General features: G+C 40.8%; 1 protein-coding gene across 3 annotated transcripts in view; it reads left to right on the top strand.

Moving 5' to 3' along the window:
* The first annotated feature begins 7694 nt into the window (after window positions 1–7694).
* The window catches only part of BACH1 (BTB domain and CNC homolog 1), a 47871-nt gene continuing 30381 nt past the window's right edge, over window positions 7695–25184 (top strand). The window contains exon 1 of one of the 3 annotated variants that reach the window (XM_032176203.2): window positions 7695–7813. The gene's annotated coding sequence lies outside the window, so the exon portion shown is untranslated. Of the gene's footprint in view, window positions 7814–8245; window positions 8636–25184 lie in introns of those variants that run through there. The other 2 variants (XM_032176205.1, XM_032176204.2) reach the window with 2 other exon arrangements.

Here is a 25184-nt window from a genome sequence, read left to right as displayed (position 1 = left end):
CAAGTTGGAAGACCTTGATAGCTAATGTAGTAGAACCAAACCATGGTAGCCTGTGCTTCCTTCCTTCTCCTGTCCTGCAGGTTCACAGGGCCCAGGAGTAAAATACCGAGTCCCAGGCAGGGCAAGGGATATGATGTTCCTACTTGTACCTCTAGCTTTCCCTTTACTGGCTTTAGGAGTTGATTTAACTTCTCTTTACTACATTCACATTCTTTCCTTTGATGTGTTAATATAGTCACTCTCCTTACCCCCAAGTCTTGATCTGGTGAATCAGTCAGGGAACTGACAGAAAACAGATGGAACCATTTACAAGGATGAGGGCAGGGAACCCACCAAAGGGGTGATGCACCCTAGGGCTAACCAAAGTAGGGAGATATTACCACCCTTAGAGTGATGTTGCTTTGGCTTTAGCTGTAGGTGAGGGTGGCCTGGCAGGAGCTGGGGACTTTGGTAGAGGAATATAGCCACAGCCAACCCATGGCCTGGCAGGTGGACAGCTGAGTTCCTGTAGACATCTGCCATTGTCCCTATCAACCAGAAGTGAGGGAGTGTGGGGAATCCATGAATACCATCCTAAGAGGCCTGCCTCCTAGGGTACAGAGAAGTGTGGAGGAGGCTGGAGAGGGAATCTGGAACAATCAAGGCTGAAAACCCAGCACCCCTAATCAATTGACTGTTCTATCTCTTCATGCTAATATCCATCTCTCTCCTCTGACCCAGTAGTTCTTATTCAAAGATCAATCATTTTCCTCCCTTTCCAAAGTGCTCCCTATGTATGGCACCTCAGTCCAGGGAATAGGCTGTTGTGATGACAACCTGTGTCTACGGTCTCTCTTCTAGGAGTTCAGTACTTCTCACGGTGGCCACTCAGCCCTCAGTTAGCTCATGATTGAATTATCTGGTTTATCTTTTTACTTGGATGCCAGGAAGCTACAGATAAATCTGTAGCTCATCTTTATCAAAGATATTTTATCAAAGATGTTTTGCAATATGTATGTTTTAGCTTCTTTCCTGGTTCCATTTTTTTCTTTCCACTTTGTTCCTTTACTCCTTTACACTTTCTTTTAATGTATACACACATTTCTCATATTGGGGCATGAATATCTTTAGGTCAGGGTTTCTCAGCCTTGGATCTGTGGAAACTTGGGCCAGATAATTATTTGTTCTGAATGGCAAATAACGTATCCTCATTCACAAAGTATTTTATCCATGGGTACTGTCCTGAGAATGTTTGGCAGCATCTCTGGCCTCTACCTCCTAGTGGCTAGTACCACCCACCCCGTAACAGTATCTCCTGCTGCAGGGGGTGGGGGTGCAAAATTGACCTCTATTGAGAACCTGATTGAGGATACTGAATGAAGTGGTATATGAAGAGGTGAAGTAAAAACATGAGTCAAAATATGGCACCTCTCTTGGTTGTGCCAGTTTTGCATTAAAAAAAATTGAGAATACATTTATTAAAACAGGTATGTTAGAAAGTAGCCTTTACTACTTCCATAACGTTTCAGAATAAAAGATCAAGAGCTGCAGGCTACAATCCTTGGTGTAAACACCAACAAATACATAGAAGAAAGCTATCAGGCTGGATTATTCTGTCCTTTGCAGACGTGTGACTATGGCTGAAGGTGCTGTCTCTGATTCAGTACCAAGCATAAGCATCACTGACTCTGCAGGAAGGCACTGGCACCAAACATTTAGTAACTTTTCTGCAGGCTTGAAGGATTCGTTACATGAAGCTTTGGGCAGTCTTCTGTCACCTTTCTGGCTGGAACTCTACTTTCTTCTCCCCTCACTCCTCCTCAGTTGGGTGCAGAGCAATCAGGCTACATCCAAGATGCTGAGGGTCTCACTTTCTATCCCCAAACATTTATATGTATGTATATGTGTGTGTATATATATATTTGTGTGTGTGTATAGATGGTGATAAATGTATAAATATAAATATATAAAACACTTAAACATTTAAATATTAAAAACTATTATGTTAATATCAAAAATATATGTATGTATATATACATATATATAAGAACACCTTGCAGCATTAGCTTATGAGAGAATAATTTCTCTACTTCCTTATATGTAACAGAATGAGAGAAAATTTGTAGCACAATGAATTCTAATGGAGGACAATTTCAAGTGTCATTTTAGGTCTAGGAGCTTGACACAGGTTTAAAATGAAACAGGCTTTTTCAATATTTTCTGTTTCATTTACTGAACTTTCCTCTAAGTCATGATCATTGGGGTTGTGGTTCTTCTTACAAATTTAACTCCATTTTCATGCTCCATTTTAATCATCTGATATTTTACTTAATCTTGATTTTGGCTATCTATTGCTATATAAAAAAACACTGCAAAATTTCATGACTTTAAACAATAATCATTTTATTATTTCATAATTCTATGTGTTGGCTGGGCTCAGCTGGAAAGTTCTTTTGTAAAGACTTTACCAAAGAACATCCTAGATGGTTCATTCACATGACTGGCACTTGATGCTCAGTACTGGCTGGTTGCTTTGCTGGGGCTCCTGAGTGAAGAGGCCACACATGCCCCATGCATGGTGGTTTGGTTCTGAGAGAGGGTGTCCCAAGAGAGCTCATTTAAAGAAAGAGGAAGTAGAGGCTGATAGTCTTCTAAAAGACTAGAACCAGAACTGGCAGAGAATCACTTCTGCAGTGTCTTCTTGGTGATGCAGTCACAGGGCCAGATTCAAGATGATGAAAAATAAACTTCCATTCTTGACGGGGAAAATGATAAAAATTTTGTGGCCATCTTTAGTTCACTGCAACCTCCTACTGGTTTTCAGAAGTGCAATTCTTTTTGGATATTTGGGCCACTTTGGTTGTCATTAAATCTGGTATCTGAGCAGCACTTCTTTCACTGATTTGGCCCCTGTCCCACTGAGTTCTTCTGCTTCAAAATTGGCTATTTCCTTTTCATTTTTCTGCCTTTATCTTGATCTTAGACTTTGTAACATTTCAAACCAGAGGCTACACCTCATCTTTGATTTCAGTTATCAGGTAAACACAAGGGTGTGTTTACTCATCTGCTCCAGGAGGTTCTCATTGTCTTCTAATAAAATACGTTCATTTTCCAAAAAACCTTCCAACCTGGGGGCAGGGGTGCTATGACTTTAATCCATAGTCACATCTTAGGGTACAGGTGTCAAAGAGCAGTTTTTCAAGTGGGGAGACTTGTGTTTATCTGGGTAATCCCCCACAGTTTAAAGCCTAGTGTTTTTTTGCCCCACCCCCCCTCCAGTATTTTCTTGACTTAGTGAATTCTTAAAGACAAAAGGAGCTAAGGCAATGAAGATGGAGGGAATGAAGTTCCGGGAAGGCTGGAGGGGTATGCAGATTTGTAGGGGTTATAGATGCCATGTTGCACCTGTGGAAATTAGGATTCAAAACCGAAGGTGGGTAGGGAATAAATGTGGATGTGTGGATCTTTCCTGAGGTTTGGGAGGAGGACAGGGGACAAGGGTTACACTGACTACACATCAAAGTTTTTTCAGGATATGTATTATGTCTTATTGTCCAAATATTATGCTATGGTGTTCCTTATAGCCATGAACATGTCACCTATCTGTATGATTTAGCTCCCTCATTTTTGAGTCAGGCAAGGCAACCTGCTATTAGAGGAGAAAATGATGGTGTATACATCTAGGTTTTATTAAAAATCATTCCCTAACTGTGGCTTATAGTTATTTAAATTGTTTTCGGGTTAATTTAATAGTAAGATTTTATTTTGGCAATAAAATCAGTATGATGGCCAGAAAGAAGATATGTATGTTTGTAAAAAGTGGAAATATCATTTTTGAAAGAAATGTGACAATGCACATATATAACATCTTGCAAACAGTATTGTATATCAACAAACCTGCTCACAGCAGAAAAACTAACCATCATTTCTCACAGTCAATGAGAAGTATAAATCAAGGCCATAGCAGTAAGCTGTGATACCCAAGCTTCATGGATAAATTCTCCTAAAGAATAATGCACTAAAAACAGAACTACATGACAAAAAAAAGCACTAATTGCAAATCACTGTGAAACAGTAGCACAAAATCTTTATGTTGTGCTACTAGTGACAGCAACAGAAGACAGTCAAATGCCTAGGCAGATAGAGGCAGGTCCCCGGTGAAACCCCACCTCCAGGCTGAAGATAGTTTAAAGCCTGAAAGCCAAGCTACAAGTTAAATTCTCAGACCAGATTGAGAACTTATCTTCCTGTTTGGCATGCTTTCCTCTGATCCCCACCCTTCACCTATTTTACATATACCTACCCTTTCTAATTGGTTTTCTACACTGTTGTGCCTGCCTTTGAGTGGTGTCTTTGCTTTAACCTTTTTTTGCAAACTCATAAACCAATCAGCATGCACTCCCCATTCTGAATGCATAAAAACCCCAGGCTCAGCCACATGGGAGGGGATTTTCCCACTTTCAGGTAGGGGAACTGCTCCCGGCATTCCTTCTTTGCTGAGAGCTTTCCTTTCGCTTAATCAGTTCCACTCCACTCACTCTCCGGTGTCTGTGTGCCTAATTTTTCCTGGTTGTGAGACAAGAACTTGGACCTAGCTGAGCTAAGGAGCAGAAAGACCGCAAGACTAGGCTACTTGTCCCAGTTTCAAACTATTACCAATACCAACTGAAAGCAATCAGCTGGGAGCAGTGGCTCATGCCTGTAGTTCCAGCACTCTGGGAGGCCAAGGCAGGTGGATCATTTGAGGTCGGGAGTTTGAGATCAGCCTGGCCAACATGGTGAAACCCTGTCTCTACTAAAAATACAAAAATTAGCTGGGCCTGGTGGTGGGTGCCTGAAATTCCAGCTACTCAGGAGGCTGGGGCAGGAGAATCGCTTGAACCCGGGAGGCAGAGGTTGCACTGCACTCCAGCCTGCATGACAGAGAGAGACACCATCTCAAAAAAAAAAAAAAGCAATCAATTTTTTTCTTGGTCCCCAAATCTTAACATTTTTTTTTTCCAATAGAAATTGGGTCGAAGCACCATGTCTCATTTTAACCTCAAGATAATTTTTAAAAATCTGTTTTAGTAATAGATTTTAATAAATGTATGAGTTAGTGTAAAAGATCTTGAGGCTGATGTTCTTCAAAGTTGACCAATGATGTAGCGACTTTTCTTGATTCTGAGTATAGTAGGATTACTCAAGGTTTTGTTGGCCTGGCAGCTAATAATGTTAATGCTAACTCTGGAAGTCCAGAAGACATAGGTCAGAACATACAGTTGTTTTTGAATATTTACACTGATATTCAGGTTTTAAAAGAAATACATTCTAAGTGGTTTTGGTTCGAAACAAGAGAAGACTGAAAATAAAAAGTGCCACATCTTTTACTGAACATTTTACTGCATCATCATTCATTCATTCCTTCATTCAACCTACCATCTGTTTCCACTCCCATTCCTTCCCAATACTAGAATTAGCTTTTAAAAACAATCACATGACTTAAAAACCTCTACTCACTTATTGCAGACCACGGGATAAAGTCCAAACTCCCGGTGCTGTGCATGAGGCCCTTCTCATACTGACTTGGTTTCATTTCATTCTCCAGTTTCATTTTTCGTCCTGTTCCTACTACATGCCATAAGCTTGAAGACCACATGCTTCAGTATTAAAAATGCAGGCCCTTAGGTCCTACTCAGATCTATAAAATTAGAATCTTTTGGGGGTGGGACCCAGGAATCTGCATTTTCTTTTTTTTTTTTTGAGACGGAGTGTTGCTCTGTCGCGAGGCTGGAGTGCAGTGGCGCGATCTCAGCTCATTGCAACCTCCACAGCCCAGGTTCAAGCGATTCCCCTGTGTCAGCCTCCCCAGCGGCTGGGACTACAGGCGCGCACCATCATGCCCGGCTATTTTTTGTATTTTAGTAGAAACGGGGTTTCACCATGTTGGGGTTTAGTAGAAATGGAGTTTCACCATGTCGATCTCCTGATCTCGTGATCCGCCCGCCTTGGCCTCCGAAAATGCTGGGATGACAGGCATGAGCCACTGCTCCCGGCCGGAATCTGCATTTTAACAAGCAAACCAGATATTCTTACCCATAATGAAGCTTGAGAGTCACTTGCCTTGATACTCTCAGCACATCTGTATACCTTTGTGAGAACTTCTCAAATAATTAAGCATATCAGGGCATACATCATAATTTTCAGGCTAGAAAATGTCACTGCTATTATCTAAAGAAGCAAGGGTTCCTCCCAAAGAGGAGGGTCTGATCTTCCCCTAGAAAAAAACTGCATAGGTGTAGAAAAAACTGCATAGGTGTAGAAAAAAGAGACTGCAATTCCACTGGCTCAAGGTGGAAGGAGAATAAAGCCTCGGATACTTCCGTGTGTCTGTAAGAACTTCAATCCTTCTTTCATGGGGTATTTCCAAGTGTCCTTGCCTCGTGTTTCACTAAATATCTGCACTCTCACCACGAACTGAGGCAGCCTGGGATGCGACGTACCTCCTACCTCTGGACCCTATCTAGACTGCTGGGTTCCACTCTTCCCAATTAAGACCCAATGCAAATATCACCTGCTCCAGGAAGCCTCCCCTAATTCTAGGTCATAATGTATCACTTCACCCCTCGCACTCCCATCCAACTTCACTTATGTGATTTTCTCATGTATTTTGGATGTAACTCAAAGGTCCCCAAGTCCCATAGCCTGTGGGTGCAAATGCAGTCATGTTAGTCATAATACCTGAATTATTATCTTGGTATCCTTTTTGCCCCGGAAACTCCAGGGCTGTCTTCTTGTTGCTGGTTCCAAAGCTAACAATAAAATCCCTTCACACAAATCGTCCTTTGGCTTCAGACCTCAAGGTCCGTGCCATCTCCGCAGGAACCCTCGTGGGGCTGGCGTGCACAGTCCCCTCCGCTGCGCCTGCATCCCTCTCCGCTGACAGCTAGTGCTTTGAACTCCAGAGGTGTTAAATGGCTTGGGAACATAATTTCAAAACGGACAGTTGGATAAACACCAGAATAAGCACCAGAAGATGACAGCGGAACCAAGGCTCGAGATGGGTCGGCTGACACCACTAGGCGCTGAACCTGGCTGGAAGCTTCCTGGCAGCGACAGCGAAAAGGGAACACCTGTCGTGGGCGCCCTTGTTTCATTGTCAGTAAGAAGTAGAGCAACTGCTAGACGCGCTCCACAAAACCCTGGACGCACTTGATACACACCCCACCCCAGCAAGCTCAAGTACCCTGTGAACCTGGACGCCCGCCACCCCCAGGGCAGGCAGCGAGGAGCTCTTTAGGGGGTAAAGCGACTCCGGTGGGGCCAGCGCCCGTCCTCTCTCCTGCTGTCCGGACACCTGGGCACGCGGCGACTCGGCTGAATTAGGGCGTCCTGCAGCTCCCAAGGCGAGGAGGCGCTCGGCCTTTCCGTTCTGCCCTCCGAAGGCAGAGAAGAGGTGGTCTTCGAGTGGGAGTCAGTTCAGGCTGCGGGCTGTGCCACGCGCGGAGGTCCGGGGACCCCATCGCCGCCTCCCCGAGGCCCGCCCCGCCCCTTACGACCCGTCCCTGCAACCCCCCAGCGTGGGCTTCCGGCCGCGGCGACCCCTGCCCGCGCTATTGCGCTCGCTCGTTCGCTGACAGAGGCTTCGAGGGCGGCAGGGCGGGGCTTCGGCGCCGGGGGCGGGGCCTCCAGCGGGCGGGCGGGGTTTTGGCGCCGCGAGGTGGCGGCAGCAGAGCGGCGCAGAAGGGAGGGGGCGGCTGGCCGCGCGGAAGGAGTGAGTCACCTGACCGCTGCCCTCGCCGCCCGGCGGGCGCTCTCGCTGCAGTCAGTCGGGCCGCGTCGCGCCTCAGCTCTGGTGAGTAGCTCGGCCGTCCCGCCGGCCCTTCTCCGGGAGGGTTGGCGCGGTCAGGGCCGCGGGCCTGTAAGGGGAGGCCCGCGGACAGGTCCGGGGAAGGCGCGGGCGGGCCGGGGGCGGCTCTTTCTGGGCTGGGCTGGGCTGGGCGGGGCGCGGGGGGCACGTAGCGGGGCCCGCGGGGGGCGCCGGCGGCCGGGATCCTGGTAGTGGCCGCGACGCCGGAAGGGGCGTCCCGTCGGCGGCCGAACCCCCTGCACTCCCGGAGCTGTTGTTTACCCGCGCGCGCCGTACTTTACCCGGGGCGGGCGGGGGCTGGGGGCCGCGGGGTCCCTGCCCCACCCCCTCTCCCCGCCCTCGAGCGCCAGCCCGGCCCCTCGCCCGCGGCCCGCCCGGGCTGTGACACATCAGCACCGCCCTCGCGGCTGGGGCCCCGTATTGTCCTCCGCCGCCTCTCACCGCATGCCCAGCCTCGCGTCTACTCAGCCCGGTGCCTGTCGCGCGTGGAATCGCGTAAGAAAAGCCGAGTTTGTGGCTGGGGAGAGAAGGCCACCGTGCTGAGCTGGATTTAGCGAAGACTGGTTTTGGGGACTGGAGATCCCAGGACTCCCTTTGTTGGAGTTTTGCCCACGCGTTGTAATTAAGCCTCGCACAATATGGTGAGAGTGGGCGTTGATTCTGGAGACACCAGCTTTGTGCTCGTGTAATGTAACACGCGTGCCGTTGCTTTCTCATTCTTACACGGCAGTTTCATGTCATTGAGTAGAATTGTGCGGAATGCTTTTATGGAGTGAGGCTTCTGCGTTAAACTTGTGCTGATTCCAGGTAAAGTGTAGTAGTAATTGTGAGAGAACGTGTATGGGGAAAACGAGCTACAATGTCATGCTTGGAGGAACAAAGAATGTTTTGTAGGGTGCGTTGCTTTTTGGAGAATTGTGTAGGGTTAGGGACTGTTACCCATGGAGGATGCTGTGGGAATTTGGTCATATATTTGAACACCCTTTACATCAGAGGGTTTGCATTGAATGCAGTTCAGAAGGATAAAGGGTGGAAATCCCAGATGTGTTAGTGGCAGAGCGCTTGAGCGCTTCACATAGTCAAGCAGAGAAATGGGAAGAGGTCGGCTTGCTTCTTCCTGGTCTTTGGGTAGTGGTGCAAGGGCTGGGCTGGGCTTGAAGGCACTTGCCACTTCTGTCTTTGGACATCTTAAGCCTAGGGAAGAAAGGCTCCCGGTGAGTCAGCTTGGAGTAGGGTGACTTTGGTGTTGTGATTCTTGTATTGTTGTTTAACCTATGGTTCTGTCAAGTGGTTTACTATTGTTCAGTATGTTGGTTGGTTGACAAGGTAGGATGACTCTTTAAAAAGTTGGGTTGCTGAGTCATTCGCTCCAGCTTGAGAGGTAATTAGAAACAGCTGGTGCAGATACTCTCATCACATGCCTCCACTCTAAAAGGCCAAAGAGCGCTCTAGAGGGGTTGCTTCAGAAGGCTGAAGGGGACCCAGCTGGAGTTGTTTTGATACAGGTTATCAGTGGGTGAAGTGGGAGAGCACTCTTAGGCAGTGGCCAATAGCACTGAGGCAGATTTGAAGACGGAGCCTCGTGACCTGCTGTCTGAGAATAAATTTGCGCTGGAGAGAGCTAAAACTGGGGAAGAAATTTGCAGCTAGGGGCAACCCAATAAAAAATATTGTAACAAAAATACTACTTTTACTGGACTTAGTTTCCTTTTTGTGGTTTTTGTTATGTGGTCTATTAAGTTTCAAGCAGTGAGCTTAATTTGTGCGTCATAAAAATTTGGTTATGAGTACACGGAGGGGACTTGCTCTGTTTCTCATGGCCCTTGGCTTTTCATGCATACACAAGAAGTTTCAGGAGTCAGAGGAGGGTAAGCACAATATGGGTGGAATTAATAGGTCTCATTGGGTCAAGTCTCGAAAGAGCTGTTTAATGAATGGCCAACCATAAATACCTGTCTCATTGCCTTGATTATATAACACTACTGCCTTTACACCTGGTGTCATTGCTTCTTGCTTTAAAAAGGAGCACACAACCCAAATATTTATATGAGTCCTCATTGCAAACAAAGTTTAGGAGTGGGAAATGTAGATCTGGGTATTTGGCCCTTTGGTGAAAAAAATGATGATTCCTATTAATGGTAGTTCATTTAAAATATTTTGTATTAGGAAAAACGATTTATTTTGTTCCTTTAAGTCTGGGACTAGAGGAGATTAGAAATCATGAATTTTGTAAGTATTAGGGCCTCCAAGGTGGGGTGCAAGGAGGTTCATTTGGAAATAATATATTAAAACTTTTAAAAACTTTAATATAAGAAAGACATTAAGCTTAAAGGTGCAGACTAACAATAGTGCATTCATATTATATAATGCGCATGCATGTCCTCCACCCCTTTGTTGCTGGGGGAACATAGCCTGTTCACCACTGTCAATAACGTTCTTTCAACAATTGGAATGCTTTTTCTTTTAACTTATGGTTTCCTCCTAAGAGTTCTTTCAGACTGTTAATATTCCATGTGAGTTTTGTCTGTATATTTTACTTTAGAAGCTTGAGTGTAAATTTCTTGTTACATTGTTGATATTGGGGATGGAAATAAAAAAATACAGAATTTCATTGGATAACCTGTATTTTGAATTTGGAGACAAGCCCATTCGTTGGTTTGTTTAATGTATGTGATCTGAAGTGCAGTGATGTGTAAAAGGGTGCAGTGGAAATACTTGAAGATAATCTACACATTGGAGTTTAATATGTATATCATATTTAAAAATTACTTTGTACTGTTACTCCTTGAAGTCTGTTTTTTTGTTTGTTTTTTTTGCCAAGCTTACATTCTCTTAATGAAGATTAATAATAAGACATATTCAGTGAATCCCTTGGGAAGTGGCATTTATTCAGAATATCAACCTCCTACTAGTGTTGGGGGCATGTGGTGGCGGTGAGGGTGGTTAGTATTTACCATTCAGTTAAATCTCATGTGCCATGTGCCTTCTACACACCTGTACTGTGAGAGATGATGCTCAGAATAACAGTTGCAAAGCCTGTTAAAATTACCACTTGTCAGATTTTCTCTTCATAGCGCTCATCTCTCCATGACTTATGTTTTAGGAATCACCACCTTTCTTCTAATTTTCTGACTAATGTTCTGTTAATGAGAGAATTGTCTTAACCCTAAAACCTGCATTCCCTGAGCATTCTAAACAGAGGGTTTATTTTATGTGGTGAAACGATGATTTTCAAGATTGTTTTGTCATGTGTCAAATGAGGTAATGTACCAATGGCAAAGGTAAGGGTAATTTGAGTGCAATTCCCCAGAATCCGTGCCCCTTGGAGGGAGTAAACATTTCGGGACTGCAGATAAAACACTGACTTACACTAGCCTGAAGCCCAGGCACCTGGCTTACACAGTGCACTAACATAACTGAAGTCTGGGTTTGATCACTGTACAGTTGACAAAGAAGCAGTAAGGTTAAAAGTAGATCTGGAGCTAGACTGCTTAAGGTCAGGTTCTGAATGTGTTACCCACTTTAAAGCCTTGGGCAAGCTCTTCTACCTGGTAACTAGTGCCTCATTGTTTCCTCTGTAAAACAGGGGTGGTGATAGTAGAATCTATATCAGAGAGGTTGTTGTGAGGATTATATGCGTTAATACAGGGTAAGTGGTTAGCACAGTGCCAGCTTTATAAGAAACATCAGTAAGTGTTAGGTGTTATTATCTGTTGTTTAGAATCAGGGAAGTACTTAGTTACACAGTGTTTTGTAGCTGTTGAGAGCTGAATCGCCGCCATTGATCACAAGTGAGACTGGAAAAACAACCTGGGGAACACTCTTACGTTAAGTCAGTAGCACTATCTCAAACATACATCCAACTTCTGAGGGCAAGGAACACAGAACATAGCTTTTTACTTAAAAGAATCTTAGTCTCAGCGGAGTGCTTGAGGTAGTCACTAACCAGTTAATTGAAACTGGCTTTTACGAAATAAAAACACTTGCCATTCTTTGGCTAGTCTTCTCCACTTTGTAGTTGACGTTGTGGCCTGGCAGCTTTAGTAACCTGTCCACCCCTCCCTTCTTGTTAATACCAGAACAGAACTAGTTTCTCAGTACATATTCCTGGGCCCTATCCAGTTTGTTGGAAACATTTAGAATGTAAATTTGTATGCTAATTAGTTTCTTCTAAGTATTATGTTTTCTTTAGGTGATATGCCTATACTAATACAGAAAAATTATCCATGAAATGGGATATGAATACAATGGACATATTTACCGTATATCTTTTTGTACCTGTTAGTAATTCAGAAAGGTTGTTATTTTGACCATTCCTTCAGCCAGAGTCTAAGTTTCCTGATGGTGAGAATCTGTGTCTTTCTGTTTTATCTCCTGTGGCACTCTGAATGTGCCTTGGCTGTGTTTCTTTAATAAACTGTTGGTTGCTGAACTGGGTGGTATGATATGCGTTCATTCTAGTTCTGTGGTTTTGAAACTTGGGAATGTTTAACAGATTGAAAGAGAGAACATCGTGTGTGGTACCTTGTAAGTGTGCACTGAGTTGAAATTCTTTTGATTATTTAGCTTTCTATTTTCTGTTTTTATCATTGGTGCGATTATTGAGAAGGCAGCTGGAATTAAGTCTAGTTCATCTCCTAAGATAGACATAAAACTTGTGACTTATTTTTACTCATGATTGGCTTAGAATTGAATTGAGCAAAATATAATTTGGTTATCTCGATGTTAAATGTCTTATATGTCTAATACTTTGAATATCACTCCTCTAGAACAGATTCTTTGTTTTATTTAGGATCAGGGACAGGTTAGAAAATATTCATAGGATAATAAAAATCTGCCCTGAAGCAAACACGAGGAAGAAGAAATAGTGGTAGCCAGAATCTTGGTTGTTAATGACCAGTGTAGGAACACAGTAGGCATGCAGTGAAATTGGCGGGCAGCTGGTTCCTTTCTCAGTACTGGCACAATTTAGAAAATGTTACATTAATGCATCTGAAATTGTATGCAGATCATGTTATTTGAAAAATGAATATAAATGCTTTTTGCAATGCCTTAGGAAAGTCATTGTTCAAACTAATATTTTCGTAATAAACTAATTATTCCCAGTTTTGTTTTTTTTTTTTTTTTTTGAGATGGAGTATCACTCTGTTGCCCAGGCTGGAGTGCAGTGGCACAATCTCGGCTCACTGCAACCTCTGCCTCTTGGGTTCAAGCAATTCTTCTGCCTCAGCCTCCGTAGTAGCTGGAATTACGGGGCACCCCCCACCATGCCCAGCTAATTTTTGTGTTTTAGTAGAGATGGGTTTCACCATGTTGGCCAGGCTGGTCTTGAACTGCTGACCTCAAGCAATCCACCCGCCTTGGCCTCCCAAAGTGCTGAGATTACAGTCATGAGCCACTGTGCCTGGCCCCATTTATTCCCAGTTTCTTTCAGGTAAAGTTATTTTCACTTTTTAAATTTATCATTTTTTAGATCAGATCAGTCATAGTGGACAGTTGCACTCTACTTCCCCATCCCTCATTAAAGTGGAATTACACTAAAAAAGGTTTTCAATTCCTTTGTAGCCTGGACATTCGTAATAGCCTACCTCCAAGGCTGTAGAGTAAATAGTATGGTAAGGGAAATGTCCCTCCCTCCCCCTACACACCTTTTTTCCTGTTATCTCTTCTTTTTATTGATTTGTCTGCCTCCAGGACCTTAGGGAGGTGTTTTTGTCCTAAGGTGGTGAACTCCTCAGGGTCCTATTGAAGAAATAGGGTGACCTATCCACCCAACTTCCTCTTTACTGATATCTTCATATGCTTAATGCCTTATTCATTTTCTAAAGTGTGCCAGCATCTTTTGGAAGTCAGCTAAATTAGTGCAGTTGCTCATCCATCAGACAGTTTGTTATAAAATATGTGGCTATAAAAGATTGAATAAATTTATTAGGTTGTAATTTCATTAATGCGTATTTTATATAAATATTTTTAAAAATGTACAGTGGTTATCTGATCTTGGCCCAGGCCTCTTCAATTTCCAGTGTACCTGATGTCTCTTTATCGACTGTTTTTCTGAGGTGTATTCTCAGCCTGGCTGTGGGTACTCCCCTAGGTAAGAGTCATATTTCGGGTTAAAAGAGGTAAGAAAAAAAAAAAAAGCTTTTGGCTCTTGTAATCTTGTTTGTTTTTTTTTTTTCTTTCACATTAGCAAAAGACTGTTGAAGTAGAAAGCATTTTGCCCAGCTCACTCGGGTTCTTTGCTGGCATGCCTTCAGTTTCAGTTGTCATCCAGAGAAGTCAAAGGAAATGCTACTTGGGGATGAGCATGTAATTACGATTAACTTTCTCTACTTCGTTGTCTTTTTGTGGTAAAAGACTGTCACAAGTGCTGTTCAAACTATAGGTATTGTTTTTTAGATTTCTAAAAAGTGTATTTTGTCTCTGAGGACCTCCTGTCTTTGGACTGGTTTGTCCTTTTCCAGACCCCAGAAAGCCTGGGCCACCTTTTCTTCTCTGAGCAGGTTGGCAACAGCGGTCACAAATAGCAGGGGAGCTGAGATTCTAGAGAGCTGTCCTACCACTGCTTCTCAGATGCCAGTGTGGAAACAGCCTCTTTTTTGTTGAATTAGCTTGGAACAGCTCTCTAATCTCTGAAGAGTGAGGAAAAACTGTGTTTTTAAGTTTCAAGGCTAAGGCACTTTGTTCTCTTTTCTCCCTGTTCCTGCTGTTGTTCTCCCCCAACTCACACAAACACATACTTAACTTTCAGTGTATGTGGACAGTAGGGTTGCTAAATTCATTTCAGTATTTTTGGCGTTCCTACATGTTAGGCATTTGGTTTACATTTAACTTATGAAACAAATATTTAGGCTTTTATAAGCTAGGAACTTTTCCAGATTTTGGCAATAGTGAACTTTTCAGAAGTTACAGTCTAATAGACAGGCAAACCATTCCCATAGCGTGCTATAGTAGCAACAAGTAAAATGTGCTGTGGAACCATAGACTATTAGAAGCCTAAGTTTTGGGAAATCAAGAAAGCCTTAGGGATGTTTAATGATGAATGCATAGGTTAGTGGAGGAAACAACTTGTATCAACTCAATTTGAGAAGCTTAGCTGTGAATAGGAGTAGAGAGAAATAGATTTTAGTAGGGAGAAGTTGGGTCAGGAAGAGTGTGTGTGTGTGTGTGTGTGTGTGTGTGTGTGTGTGTGTGTGTGTATTTAAAAATCCAGTCAATGGAGAAAGGTTGAAGATGCAGGCAACGTCCTTGTTTTGTCCTTGGCAAGTTCCTCTTATGGTTGCAAGATGGCTGCCACAAGTTCAAGTGTCACAAGAAAATATGACTTAAGTTTCATGGAAGAAGACACACTTTTTTTTTTTTTCTAGGTTGTTTCTATCAGTGAGAAAAATTTTTCCCTAAAGCCTCATAGTAGATGCTACCTTGTCCCTCTCTCCTCTCCTTCATAGGTCAGCATTGCACACAAGCCAGTGCCTAAATGAGTCAAGGGCAAGGGGAATAGCACCGCTGTGATTGGCATAAATGGATCGTGATTCATCTTAGGTTGTGGCTGGGGTCTACTTCCTTGGGAGTTGATGGCCCCGGGTTGAGGGTAGATATGTGAGCACAATCAGGGTTTGGTTAGAAAGTGAGGGGGTGAATGGTGTTGTGCAGTTAACAGTGACATCCTTGTCTACTAGTTCTGCCACCACTACACTTAGATACAAACTTCAGAGGAGAAAAAGAAAATGTGCTTGTCTTTGGATTTGGAATTTTAGGTGACTTTTTTTCCTTTTATATGCCATTTCCTTCTATGATCAAGTAGCACTTTTACAATCAAATCAATGGTTTATTTAAAAATTTTTTAAAAATTGAAAATGCCAATTTTGCCAATAAATATATATAGAAGAAATAATTTTTTTTTTTAATACTTTAAACATTTCAGAAGTTCCCTGCCATTGTCTTATTCCTTTCAGGGAGAGGAGAACATATAATTATATCTTGTAGTTTCTGATTATGTGTATACTAAGAGGACTACTCTGTCCCTCAGTCCATAGTGCACACCCACCTGTGGTCTCTATGGCTTGCACTGAGTGCTGAGGCCAGCCTGGCTCAGATAGAATTGTTAGTTCATTGGCTAGATGGGTCAGGATTCTTTGGAATGCAAATTCTTGAATCAGGAGTAAAAACAGGAACATCTTCCCTTTTCTACACACTCATTCCCCTCCTCGAAGGGAAAGCTGTCCCGTGGTTAGCTTATTCGTCATTCTTTTCAGACTTTAAAGTTAATGCCACCTTAAGTTTATACAGTATTCTTGTAGTACTCCTAACTTTTCTGTTTTGCTGTATGTGTACATTGTAGAAAGATTAAATCAAGCTAATTAACATGTCCATTACCTCACTTACCTTTGTGTGTGTGTGTGTGTGTGTGTGGTGAGAACCTTTAAATCTACTCTCTTAGCAATTTTGAAATACATTAGGCTCCCCACCCACTGTTTAACTCAGCAGTTTGTTACCTGTGGTCAAATGAAGTCCAAAAGTATTAAATACAATAGATATTTTGAGAAAGAGACAAACATCACATTCACATAACTTTTATTACAGTATATGGTTATAATTGTTGTATTTTATTATTGTTAATCTCTTACTGTGCTTGATGAAAAAGCATAGTATATATATAGGGTTTGTTACTATCTGCAGTTTCAGGTATCCACTGGGGTTCTTGGAATGTATCCCCTGTAGATAAGGGGGACACCTGTGTATGTTGTTACAAGTATGGTCACTGTGTAAAAGCACTTTTATATTTCATTCTTGTTCCTTCTCAATCCCAGGTTTGGGTGCTTCCTGTGCTGTGAAAGGCAGACAAATAATGTAAATCCTAAACACTTGAGTGTTGTAAATTTACAAAATGAAAAGTAATTGCTCAATGGTTGGTTGTTTTTGAGAGTAACAAATAGACTGTGATAAATGGCCAGAGTAGGCTTCTGAACTGGTATTATTTTTTTGGATAGAATTTAGAAAGACTTGTACTACCAATATAATTTTTGTCTCAGATAAATGCAGTAGTATTTACCTACTCAGTAGTTCCTCAAATGCTATTTAAACTGAGATATATTTCAGCTTTATTTATAGGCTGCAAATTGTTCCTTATTTGGCTGAATCTTGTGGTTATGATGTAATGAAAAGTAGTTACTGAGATCACTGGTGCAAAATCTGTAGCTTGGAAATCCTCGTTTTAGAAATGATTATTTTGACTCCCAAGTTAAATAGTAAAAAATAGACTATGTTTTTAGTTTTAGCTATGTATATTGAGAAACTGTGGCCCTACAGTGGCTGTTAGGGATTAGTGGATTAGGTTGTTTTTAAATAAGGCATTTCAGTTTAGTATCTCTACTTGAATAAAACAGTTTCAAATTTGTGATTCATATGATATACCGATTGCCGTACGGTAGCTTCTGCTTTGTTTAATTAAAATTGTTAACATTCTTTTTATACTCTTAAGCACCTCTCCCCACCCTCACCCCCCTTTTTGACTCAATTTTATTGTGAGTTGGTGTATAGTTAGGAATTTGAAGAGCACTTTTTTTGTTTATCTTTTCAGTTACTATGCATACTATGTGTGTCAACTCTTAAACCTACAGGGGGTCATTTTGGCCATCAGCTAGTTTTAGGGCTTTCGCCTCCTAAAGAATACGAATTATGGTTATAATTTTTACAATTTATAAACAAGATGGCATATGAAGAATCTTTATTTCATTATGAACATAGAACATGGATGCTTAATCCTCTATATTGAAAGTAACTTGTAGTGAAATGCTTTCTACCGTTCTTTTCTTCTAGTTTTCCATATGTAGTATGTATAACTATAGACCTTGATGATATAAGTTGAGCACAGTTTAGTGTCAGGTTCCTTTCAGTGATGCATGAGATTGGTTATATAATCTAGTGAGTGTTATTTAGAAATTAATTCACCAGACCCGGGTGTGGTGGCTCACGCCTGTAATCCTAGCACTTTGGGAGGGTGAGGCAGGCAGATCACCTGAGGTCAGGAGTTCGAGACCAGCCTGGCCAACATGGTGAAACCCTGTCTCTACTAAAAATATGAAAATTATCTGGGCGTGGTGGTGCTCGCCTGCAATCCCAGCTACTTGGGAGGCTGAGGCATGAGAATCGCTTGAACCTGGGAGGCAGGTGTTACAGTGAGCCAAGATTGTGCCACTGCACTCCAGCCTGGGTGACAGAGTGAGACTCTGTCTCAAAAAAAAAAAAAAAGAAAAAAGAAATTCACCAAATATTGATTAATAAGGGGAAATTTGTTGTTCCACAAATGCCCATTTAATCTGTTTGTCTAATAGTGTTCATTCTCATCACACACAGGATACTTGGGGTATTTCTTGTACTCCTTGTTCTTCCATCCCTCGTCAGTTTTACCTTTTCTTCCCCCACATACCACTTGAGTCATGTAACATGAATTGAAATGTAATATTTGGACCTGGGAGCAGAGACTTTTTCAGTCTTTAAATTATTGCCCTTCTCAAGCCTTTAGTTTCCTTATCTGTAACAGAAGCGGGTCATCATCCTGGATGAATGTGCTTTTTTAATTGGAAATTCTTTAGGTCTGTGAAATTAGCCGTTATTTTGGGCAGACTTGTGCAATTTTAATACTTTCATTTTATCTTGAGATCCTTATTAAGCTTAACTGAATTTTTATTATAGGAAGTGTTAAGCCAGGTAATTTACGGAAGATCACACAGTTGATGATATCAGTAGAGCGTTAATCTGATTATCCAGGGCTGCTGGTAGCCTTAAAATAACCTGAAACTTGATTTCCTGTTGTCCTTAATAATTCTGTGTGTTTGTTTAACACTTCATATTTTTCAGAGGGCTTTGTGAGACAGATAGGGTGGGAGCTAACTACTTAGGCTATCTGTTCAGTTTCACACATGCACATTTGCCCTTGTTCACATGGCTAGACTTGACTTGATGGGTCTTTCCTCCTCATTTTCTTATAGCAGGGTCCTCTCATTTTTTTTTTAAACACCAAGTCTTCTTTTTATTTTAGGTTTCTATAAAATTTAATTTATTCTTTAGTAATTGATTGTGAAGAATCTGCTAAGTTTTAGAGCCCATCAACTTACCATGTAGTGACAAACCAATTATGTGCTGATGACTGTAGGAAATATCTATTCTAAAGGGGGAAAATGTAATTGGCAATCTTTGGGAGATTTGACGACAATCAAAAATAAATGTGAACTATCTTTTTAACCAAGGCACATTTTTTGTTTGTTTATAGTTATTTATTCCAACATTTTTCTGATTATAAAGTAGTATGTATTTATGGTTGAGAATTTGAATGCAGAAACAAAAATTACCTAGATCTTACCATGCTAATATTTTAATATATATCCTAACAAGGCATGGTGATGGTGATGAGGGTGGCAACCAAGATTTCTGGACATACTGAATTGGTGATGCCTGTTAGACATACAGGTAGTAATTTGAGTATGCAGTTGGCTATATGAGTATGAAATTCAAGAGAGAAGTCAAGATTGGACCAAATACGAATATGAGAGTGTTCAGCAAGTCAGTGAAGTGATTGTGTCTCCACTGTGGGTCCAGATGTGTTCACCTAGGGAGTGTGTGCAAAGAAGAAACCAGAGGATTGCGGTATCCTGGAAGTCAAGTGAAGACAAGGTTTCAGGAAAGGAATGATCAACTTGTTAAATATTGCTGAGATGCTGTGTAAGAAGACTGAACATTTGCCATTTGGTGATGTGGAAGCTGTTGAGCTTCACTAAATGGTTGCCACGGAGTGGAGGGGAAAAGGCTTGTTTGAGTGGGCTCAAATGAAATTGGGAAGAGAGGGAAGAGACAGTGTGAGTATAAATGGTTCCTTTTGGAAATTCAGTACAGGAGAGCAAAGAATTATAGATCGAGGGGTATAAGGAGGGTCAATAAATTTTAAGAGAGGATCCATTCATCAGTTCCATTAAAGGCAAATGCAAAATTTTATTATGTGCGTGGTTTTCTGGTGGAAGTTCAATAGATTTCATCAGATTCTGTAAGGCAGAGAACCAGTGCTCTAGTGATCTGGCGTTCAACAGCCCATTTTTCTGGAGGATAACCTTACATTTTTAACTGGTTTAAATTAATATTCGCCAGTATTAAATAGTATGTGTAACATCGTACCCAAACAAGATGTCTTTCTGTATTTTTTCTTTCCATCTCTTAGTTTTGTTAAAATCTTTTTAGTTCAAAATTTTCTTTATCAAATGCCTTTTCTATTTGAAGACTCTCCTAAAAAGTTATATTAATACTTGCAACCAAGTTATCAACAATTTACATTTAACTAAGTTTTGCTACTTTTGTTTACTATCTATTTAAACATTTTAAGTTTGTGTTTTTAGTCAATGTAATACCTGTTGGTTTTTTTTGTTTGTTTGTTTTGTTTGTTTTTTTTTTTTTGAGACGGAGTCTTGCTCTGTCGCCCAGGCTGGAGTGCAGTGGCGCAATCTTGGCTCACTGCAAGCTCCGCCTCCCGGGTTCACGCCATTCTCCTGCCTCAGCCTCTCCGAGTAGCTGGGACTACAGGCGCCTGCCACCACGCCCGGCTAATTTTTTTTTTGTATTTTTAGTAGAGACGGGGTTTCACCGTGGTCTCGATCTCCTTGACCTTGTGATCCGCCCGCCTCGGCCTCCCAAAGTGCTGGGATTACAAGCGTGAGCCACCGCGCCCGGCCTTGTTGGTTTTTTTTGTTTGTTTTTTTAAGTACAGAGAACAACTTTATCTGCTGCACCTCACCCCCTAATTCTGCTTCAGAGTTATGTGCAATGTTTACTGATTTCTGCTATTTAATTTTTTTGGTGGATACCTCTGTCTAAAATGTTTACACCTCAGTTTATTTATCAGCCTAAGACGTTATCTGTTGACTTGCTATTACTGTGGATGATGATTTCGTTTACTATCCCCCGACATGTATTTGTAATCTTATTCCACTTCTACTCTTGATGACCTCTGCAACTCCAGCTCTAAACATTTTTTTTCTATTTCTTTTTCTTGTCTCATTAATCTAAGGCAGTGCCTTTTGACTCTGCACATTGTAAGTTGTATGGAAATACCATTCCCATTCTCCCTGATTCTGTCTCCCAACCTGCTTTATTTTGTCAAGGTTAATAATATTTACATTCTATGCTATAGTTATAATTAAGAGTCTCATTATTTGTCTATTCTAAAAGTTGAAAAAAGTCACAGAGATGTAAAGTGACATGCTCAACTGACAGTGGAGTCTTCAAGTTATAAAGTGCTATTAATCTTTTGTGCTGTCCACCCATAGGTATCCCTAGAGCAGCTAGCTGCTGTTTGGCAGTTTCTGGAAAAGTCTTTATGTCCTTACTTGTGCTCCCTGATAACAACTCTGTCCTCATCTTCAGCCCCTGGTTGTGGGATTTTAGGGGTATCTGAGGTGTAAGTATTTAGAAAGTGGTGTAAACAAACCGTGGAGGAGGCTGAGTTGGGAAATTTTACGTGTTGGGGGAATTTTCATTCTTTGCTTTTTTTCCCCTCCCCTCTTTCTTGTGGGAGCCTTAACTGGGGTAGTAACAGTTGCACCCACCTCTCTGCCCATTAGTTGCTCGTCTTAGAAAATCTACAGTTAAATCATATTTAGTGGCAAAATACTTAACACTTTCCTTATATGGGAATGAGATGAGGATACCCACTGTCACCACTCTCACTATTCAGTCATTGCAATAAGGGAAGAAAAAGAAATAAGCATAAAGATGGGAAAGAAGTAAAATTGTCTCTGTTTGCAGATGACATGATTGTGTGCATAGAAAATCCTATGGAATCCACAAAGTAGCTATCCAAACTAGTAAGCAAATTAAGTAAGGTTGCAGAATTCACGGTTGATATTTAAAACGATAATTTTGTTTTTACACAATAGCAACAAAACAAAAGAGAAAATGAAGTTTAAAAAAACCAACTCTATATGCAGTAACTATAAACATTAAATGCTGAGGAATAAATTTAGCAAAAGCGTCACAAGCCCTTTTTACTAAAAAGATCATAGTAATGCTGAGATAAAGAATGCCTAAGTAAATGAAGAGAGATGCCATATTCATATACTGGAGGACTCAGTTTTTTAGATGTTGGTTCTCCCCAAATTGATCTGTATTTTCATTGCAGTCCTTATCAGAATTCAACTAGCTCTTACAGTAGAATTTAATAAGAATTAAAAAGCCCAGAAGAATTAGACATTTCACAAAAGAAGATATACAAATGGCTAATAAGCACATGTAAAGAGGCTCAACATCCATTACTTATCAAGAAATGCAAAGTAAAACCACAGTGAGATACCACCATACATATCAGGATAGGCAGGATTAAAAAGATGACAGTACTAAGGGTTAATGAGAATGTAGAGCATGGCTGTCCAACCTTTTGGCTTCCTTGGGCTGCATTGGAAGAATTGTCTTGGGCCACAAATAAAATACACTAACACTAACAATAGCTGACAAGCTAGAAAAAAAAAAGGTCCATGCATGATTTTCATGCTATATCTACCACCACAGATGAAGCAAAACAGTCCTCACATTCAAGGGATGGACACGTCTTATGTAGAGCATTCTCATTAATTGCCATTCATTGGAATTGTCATACACTGCTGGTAGCAAGATAAAATGATACAGTCACTTCGGAAAACTATTCAGCGATTTCTAAAATGTTAGGCATGTGCCTATAATATGACTCAGCTCTTCTATTCCTAGGTGTTTACCCAAGAAAAACACGAAATATATGTCCATGCAAATGTTCATCAAAGCTTTATTACAATAATCCCAAATTGAGAACAATGCAAGGGTACATCTTTATTATAGTAGTCCATCAGAGTCAAATGGATAAACAAATTGTGGCATATCCATGTAATGGAGTGTTATTCTGTAATACAAAGGAACATCTGATGTATGCAACAACATGAATGAACCTCAGAAACATTAAGTGAAAGAAACCCGAAGAGTACATAATATGTGATTCTGTTTGTATAAAAAGAAAATGCACATTAATCCATAGTGACATAAAGCAAATTATTGGTTACCTGGAATCAGGCACAGGGAAGGGTACATGTCAATGCCCTTGGAGGAAGGGGCGTGTGAAATTTTGAGGACTGATGGAAATTTTGTCTTGGTTGGGGTGGTGGTGGTGGTTTTATGCACATATACAGTTGTCAAAGGTATTGTATTGTATGCTTTAAATAGATATGGTTTATTCTATATAAATCATACCTCAAAGTTGTTTAACAAATAGTGACTGACAAATGCATGACAGAAAATATGTATTCAGTAAATAAGCTTTATTGATGTGGACCAATTCTAGTTACTAGTTCACATTTTCATAACAGATAACAATCCTATTCAGAATCAAGTAGCAGCCAAATATGTTAAGCAAATAAAAGACTTCATTGTTTCTTAAACTCTTTGTAGTAAGAAGGTATAACAGTGGAATCTGTTAGTCTTGTTTTGGTTCTGGAGCTTGAATTTCCTGTGTTCCCTTCTCATCTTTGTTCCTGTATTTACTTCCAAACTCTTATAAGCTTATGACCTGGAATTATCAAAGTTGGATTTGTTCATTTGGGGAGTAAAACACCATTTATTTTTGACCTCTGAGGAGTCTATAACTTTATCAAACTTCTCTAACAGTTCAGACTCTTCTCCTCTAAGCTTAACCTTAGTTTCATAATTTCAAATATGGCTTTAGGTCCAGCAACTATAACAAAAGGTCCATGACTTAACCATATAGTTTTTAATATTAGGAAAAGTAAATGAAAAGTCTTGCCTGTATGGGACCTCACATGATGTTGTAATAATCATGAGCTGCAAAAATTGTAGTGATTCCCTCCCACCCCATTTTAAAAAAAGTGGTGGCATCTTTAGTTATATAACAGTTCTAATGTAAATTACTAGGTTATTTACCCCTCTAACAATGTTATCATTTTTGGTGTTGCTGTAAGCTCCTCTGCTACTTACCTTAGTTCAAACTTTTTTTTTGTTTCCCATTTTCATTCAGCCTTTTCAAAATATATTTGTCGGTGTACCTTATCCAATAATACTTAAGGCTTTTCTTAAGGCTGAGAGAAATAACTTTAGAAAATGTGATTATCAAATACAGATGTTTGAACAGTTATGATATTTAAGCCTGTAAACTGTTAAAGAAAATAACAACTTGGTCATGGAGTTACTCTTCCAGGCTCTCCTGGCAGGTGAGTCGGGTCTTAGGACCTTGGGAAGAATGTTGTCTTAAATTACTGTCCTGAATTAAGTTTCCACAGACTTTTTGATGTTAAGTATTTTTCAGAATTACAGAATGATGAAAAGCCATGTCTTCAGAATTTTTCTTATGGGAATCTCCACCTTAAATTTAAAATCATTTTTAAAATAAAGACCCTTAAAGGAGAGTTAAGGGTGTAGACACAGGATACTGTTGGATCTTTGCCATCCACTTGAAAAATTGAATATAAGGTTCACCTAATTTCAGAAGAACACTCAAACTTTGGGTGTCTTAGGTGTATTGTAACAGGAACTGACTGGCTTAGGGGATTTTGAAGCTTGGGCTTAGGGAGCTAAGAAAGATGTCATAGTAAGAGGAATTTGCCTGTCTTCTGAGCCAGTGAAGACCCTGCCCTGAAATTGAGTGAGGTGAAAGTAATTGACAGGTTGATGAAGGTGATGTTAGGCAGAATCAGTGAGGAGGCAAAGGTGGAAATTCCAGATAGCCACTAGAAATGTGAGAAGGCAGGTTTTGAGGAATGGACTGGGCTGCAGATCAGGGCACTGCTTTTATAAAAAGGCTGGCACTTGCCCATATGCACCGTTCGTGATGTCCACTGGCCACCACTTGTGGCCAACCGCACACACACACACACATACCCTTGACTAACAGAACTATTTGTGAAATAATTGTTCTCATTAATTGAATATTATGGTTAAATGAAAATTGATCAGGAAAGTAGTGTTTGTTTGAAGACTTACTTCAAATAAATACCTTTCCAGATGTCCACATTCCTGTGTAAATTGATTATAATGATCATTATTATCTTTTTTATCTTGAGGCATCATTCTCATTTTGAACATATCTAGGTTATGTTCTTGAAGGGACAGTCTTTGTGTTTTCATGGCACTTAGTGCATTGTGTGGCACAGCTAACACTTGTAGGAAGAACATTTGTCATTGTTCAGTGAAGATAAAAAATGTATGGTAGCCTTTTTTAAAAAAATAAATTTGAGGTGTTGTTTATTGTACCTTTCTACATTGAGAATTAAAACACAACATAATCCATTGAGACTTGAGATAGATAAAATTCTAGCTCTTTTGCACACAAGGAACT

This window comes from Hylobates moloch, unplaced genomic scaffold, assembly GCF_009828535.3.
Source record: "Hylobates moloch isolate HMO894 unplaced genomic scaffold, HMol_V3 SCAFFOLD_14, whole genome shotgun sequence".
Lineage (NCBI taxonomy): Eukaryota > Metazoa > Chordata > Mammalia > Primates > Hylobatidae > Hylobates > Hylobates moloch.
The sequence above is the reverse complement of the archived record's forward strand: the minus strand, read 5'-3'. Positions and strand labels throughout refer to the sequence as shown.